Genomic DNA, 5,530 nt, shown 5'->3' with positions numbered 1-5,530 from the left:
TCATATTTTCTATTTCTTCCAGGTTCAGTTTTGGAATGTTGTGCATTTCTAAGAATTTGTCCATTTCTTCCAAGTTGTCCATTTTATTGGCATAGAGTTGCTTGTAGTAATCTGTCGTGATCCTTTGTATTTCTGCAGTGCCAGTGTTATTTCTCCTTTTTCATTTCTAATTCTATTGATTTGAGTCTTCTCCCTTTTTTTCTTGATGAGTCAGGCAATGGTTTATCAATTTTGTTTATCTTCTCAAAGAACCAGCTTTAGTTTCATTGATCTTTGCTATCCTTGCCTTCATTTCTTTTTCATTTATTTCTGATCTGATCTTTATGATTTCTTTCCTTCCGCTAACTTTGGAGTTTTTTTCTTCCTCTTTCTCTAATTGTTTTAGATGTAAGGTTAGGTTGTTTATTTGAGATGTTTCTTGTTTCTTAAGGTAAGATTGTATTGCTGTAAACTTCCCTCTTAGAACTGCTTTTGCTGCATCCCATAGGTTTTGGGTCATCATGTTTTCATTGTCATTTGTTTCTAGGTATTTTTTGAGTTCCTCTTTGATTTTTTCAGTGATCTCTTGGTTATTAAGTAGTGTATCATTTAGCCTCCATGTGTTTGTATTTTTTACAGATATATTCCTGTAATTGATATTTAGTCTCATAGCACTGTGGTTGGAAAAGTTACTTGATACGATGTCAATTTTCTTAAATTTACCAAGGTTTGGTTTGTGACCCAAGATATGTTCTATCCTGGAGAATGTTCCATGAGCCCTTGAGAAGAAATTGTATTCTGTTCTTTTCGGATGGAATGTCCTTTAAATATCAGTTAAGTCCATCTTGTTTAATGTATCATTTAAAGCTTGTGTTTCTTTATTTATTTTCATATTGGATGATCTGTACATTGGTGAAAGTGGCGTGTTAAAGTCCCCTACTATGATTGTGTTACTGTCGATTTCCCCTTTATGGCTTTTAGTATTTGCCTTATGTATTGAGGTGCTCCTATGTTGGGTGCATAAATATTTACAATTGTTATATCTTCTTCTTGGGTTGATCCCTTGATCATTATGTTGTGTCCTTCTTTGTCTCTTGTAAGAGTCTTTGTTTTAATGTCTACTTTTCCTGATATGATAGTTGTTATTCCAGCTTTCTTTTGATTTCCATTTGCATGGAATATCTTTTTCCATCCCCTCACTTTCATGTTGTATGTGTCCTTAGGTCTGAAGTGGGTCTCTGTTAGACAGCATATATACGGGTCTTGTTTTTGTTTCCATTCAGCCAGTCTATGTCTTTTGGTTGGAGCATTTGATCCATTTACATTTAAGGTAATTTTCCATATTTATGTTCCTATTACCATTTTTAATTGTTTTTTGTTTGTTATCGTAGGTCTTTTCCTCATCTTGTGTTTCCTGCCTAGAGAAGTTCCTTTAGCGTTTGTTGTTAAGCTTTTTTGGTGGTGCTGAATTCTGTCACATTTTGCTTGTCTGTAAAGGTTTTAATTTCTCTGTCAAATATGAATGAGTTCCTTGCTTGGTAGAGTAATCTTGGTTGTAGTTTTTTCCCCTTCATCACTTTAAATATGTCCTGCCAGTCCCTGTTGGCTTGCAGAGTTTCTGCTGAAAGATCAGCTGTTAACCTTATCGGGATTCCCTTGTGTGTTATTTGTTGTTTTTCCATTTGTGCTTTAATATTTTTACTTTGTATTTAAGTTTTGATAGTTTGATTAATATGTGTCTTGGTGTGTTTCTCCTTGGATTTATCCTGTATGGGACGCTCTGTACTTCCTGGTCTTGATTAAGTATTTCATTTCCCGTATTAGGGAAATTTTCAACTATAATCTCTTCAAGTATTTTCTCAGTCACTTTCTTTGTCTCTTCTTCTTCTGGGACCCTTAATTCAAATGTTGGTGCATTTAACGTTGTCCCCGAGGTCTCTGAGACTCTCCTCAATTCTTTTCAATGTTTTTTCTTTATTCTGCTCTGCAGTAGTTATTTCCACTATTTTACCTTCCAGGTCACTTATCCGTTCTTCTGCCTTAGTTATTCTGCTATTGATCCCTTGTAGGGAATTTTTAATTTCATTTATTGTGTTGTTCGTTGTTGTTTGTTTGCTCTTTGGTTCTTCTAGTTCCTTGTTAAACGTTTCTTTTATTTTTTCCATTCTATTTCCAAGATGTTGGATCATCTTTACTATCATTATTCTGAATTCTTTTTCAGGTAGACTGCCTATTTCCTCTTCTTTTGTTATATCTGGTAGGTTTTTACTTTGCTCCTTCATCTGCTGTGTGTTTCTCTGCCTTCTCGTTTTGCTTAACTTACTGTGTTTGGGGACTCCTTTTTGCAGACTGCATGTTTTTAGTACCCGTTGTTTTTGGTGTCTGCCCCCAGTGGCTAAAGTTGGTTCAGTGGGTTGTGTAGGCTTCCTGGTGGAGGGTACTAGTGCCTGTGTTCTGGTGGATGAGGCTGGATCTTCTCTTTCTGGTGGGCAGGTCCACATCTGATGGTGTGTTTTGGCGTGTCTATGGCCTTATTATGATTTTAGGCAGCCTCTCTGCTAGTGGGTGCAGTTGTGTTCCTCTCTTGCTACATTTTTGGCATAGGGTGTCCAGCATTGTAGCTTGCGGGTCACTGAGTGGAGCTCAGTCTTGGTGTAGAGATGGAGATCTCTGGGAAATTTTTGGCATTTGATATTACATGGAGCTGGGAGGTCTCCTGTGGACCAATGTCCAGAACTTCACTCTCCCACCTCAGAAGCACAGCCCTGATGCCTGCCTGGAGCACCAAGAGTCTGTTATCCACATGGCTCAGAATAAAAGGGAGAAAAAAGAAAGAGAAAGGAAGAAGAAGATAACATAAAATAAAATAAAGTTATTAAAATAAAAAAATTATTTAAAAAGTATTTTAAAGTTATAAAAGAAAGAAAGAAATAAGAGAGCAACCAAACCAAAAAACAAATCCACCAATGATAACAAGGGCCTAAAAACTATACTAAAAAAAAAAACCCAGAAAAACAACAACAACAAAAAACGGACAGACAGAACCCTAGGACAAATGGTGAAAGCAAAGCTATACAGACAAAATCACACACAGAAACATACACATATGCACTCAAAAAAGACGAAAAAAATATATATCTGTGCTCCCAAAGTCCACCTCCTCAAAGTGGGATTATTCATTGTGTATTCAGTTATTCCACAGATGCAGCCCACATCACATTGATTGTGGAGATTTAATCCGTTGCTCCTGAGGCTGCTGGGAGTAATTTCCCTTTCTCTTCTTTGTTTGCACAGCTCCTGGGGCTCAGCTTTGGATTTGGACCCACCTCTGCGTGTAGGTCGCCTGAGGGAGTCTGTTCTCCACTCAGACAGGACGCGACTCAAGGAGCAGCTGATTCCAGCGGCCCTGGCTTACTGAGGCCGAGGGGATGGAGGGGTATGGAATGCGGGGCAAGGCTGTGGCGGCAGAGTCTGGCATGATGTTGAAACAACCTGTGGTGCACCGTGTGTTCTCTCGGGGAAGCTGTCCCTGGATCACGGGACCCTGGCAATGGCGGGCTGCACAGGCTCCCAGGAGGGGAGGTGTGGAGAGTGACCTGTGCTTGCACACAGGCTTCTCGGTGGCTGCAGCAGCAGCCTTAGTGTCTCTCGCCTGTCTCTTGGGTCCGAACTGATAGCTGTGCCTCGCGCCCGTCTCTGGAGTTCCTTTAAGCAGCGCTCTTAATCCCCTTTCCTCACGCAAAAGGAAACAGAGGCAAGAAAAAGTCTCTTGCCTCTTTGGCAGCTCCAGACTTTTTTCCCGGACTCCCTCCTGGCTAGCTGTGGCTCACTAGCCCCCTTCAGGCTGTGTTCACGCAGTCAATCCCAGTCTGCTCCGTGGGACCTGACCTCCGAAGCCCGAGCCTCAGCTCCCAGCCCCCACCCATCCCGGTGGGTGAGCAGACAAACCTCTCCGGCTGGTGAGTGCTGGTCAGCACCAATCCTCTGTACGGGAATCTCTCCGCTTTGCTCTCTGCACCCCTATTGTTGTGCTCTCCTCCACAGCTCTGAAGCTTCCCCCCTCTGTCACCCACTGTCTCCGCCCAGAAAGGGCCTTCCTAGAGTGTGGAAACCTTTCCTCTTCACAGTTCCCTCCCACTGGTGCATGTCCCATCCCTATTCTTTTGTCTCTGCTTTTGCTTTTTTCTTTTGCCCTACCCAGGTACGTGGGGAGTTCCTTGCCTTTTGGGAGGTCTGAGGTCTTCTGCCAGCGTTCAGTAGGTGTTCTGTAGGAGTTGTTCCACATGTAGATATATCTCTGATGTATTTGTGGGGAGGAAGGTGATCTCCATGTCTTACTCTTCCGTCATCTTGAAGCTCCTTGAATTTTGATTCTTTGATAGAAGTCCTTTCTACACTCCTAGGTTATTACAGAATCTACATGTATTATTTTCTAATATTAAGATTTCCATTTTTTACATATAGATCTCTAAATCATTTGGAGATTATTCTTTCTATGGTATGAATTATGGGTCAAATTTTATCTTTTATCAAATGGCTGTCCAGTTGTCCCAACAGCATTTTTTAAAGGGTATATCTTTCCCCAGTCATAATGGTGATGTCACCATTACTATGTAGTAAGTTTCAATATGTACATGGGTGTATTTAAAAATTTTCTATTCTATTTCACTAGTCTGTTTATTCAAGTGCCAGTACCATATGGTTTTATTTATCAAGAATTTACAGCATGTTTTATTTTTGGTTAGGTTAGTCTCCCCTCATTTCTATTTTTTCATAGTGTGTTGTAGCTATTCTTGCATGTTTTCTTTTTCTCCAGAAGAAATTTAGAATCAACTTGTCTTTCTCTAAGGAAAACAACAACAATAACTTGCTGATATTTTTTAAAAATTAAGAATGCATTAAATTTGTGAGCTAATTCTATCTAAATGATATTGAGCATTCCTATTCAAGACCAAAAGATATTTCTCCTAGTTTATATAGCTTTCAGGAGTCTTTAAACTTGTTCTTATATAGCTTTTCCACATTATATTGGGTTGACCAAAATGTTCATGTGTTTTTTTCCATAAGATGGCTCTAGTAGCACTTAGTTGTCTTTAACTTCATTCAAAACAATTTTGTTAGATTGTATGTGACAGCTGTCATATCAGCGTGCATTAAAAAAAGGCTTACCAAAATTAGTGAATTTTTGTGTAGCCATTTTAATATTGAAGGTGGAAGAAAAAAGCAACATTTTTGGCATACTATGCTTTATTATTTCAAAAAAGGTAAAAATGCAACTGAAACGCAAAAAAAGTTTTGTGCAATGTATAGAGAAGGTGCTGTGACTGCTGAAATGTGTCAAAAGTGGTTTGCAAAGTTTCCTGCTGGAGATTTTTCACTGGATGATGCTCCACGTTCGGGTAGACAAGTCGAAGTTGATAGCGATCATATCGAAACAATAATTGAGAACAATCAACGTTATACCACGTGGGAGATAGCTGACATACTCAAAATATCCAAGTCAAGCATTGCAAATCATTTGCACCACTTGGTTACGTGAATCACTTTGACG

Source organism: Mesoplodon bidens, assembly GCF_964165515.1.
Source record: "Mesoplodon bidens genome assembly, chromosome: X".
Classification (NCBI taxonomy): Eukaryota; Metazoa; Chordata; class Mammalia; order Artiodactyla; family Ziphiidae; genus Mesoplodon; species Mesoplodon bidens.
Note: the sequence above shows the minus strand (reverse complement) of the source record.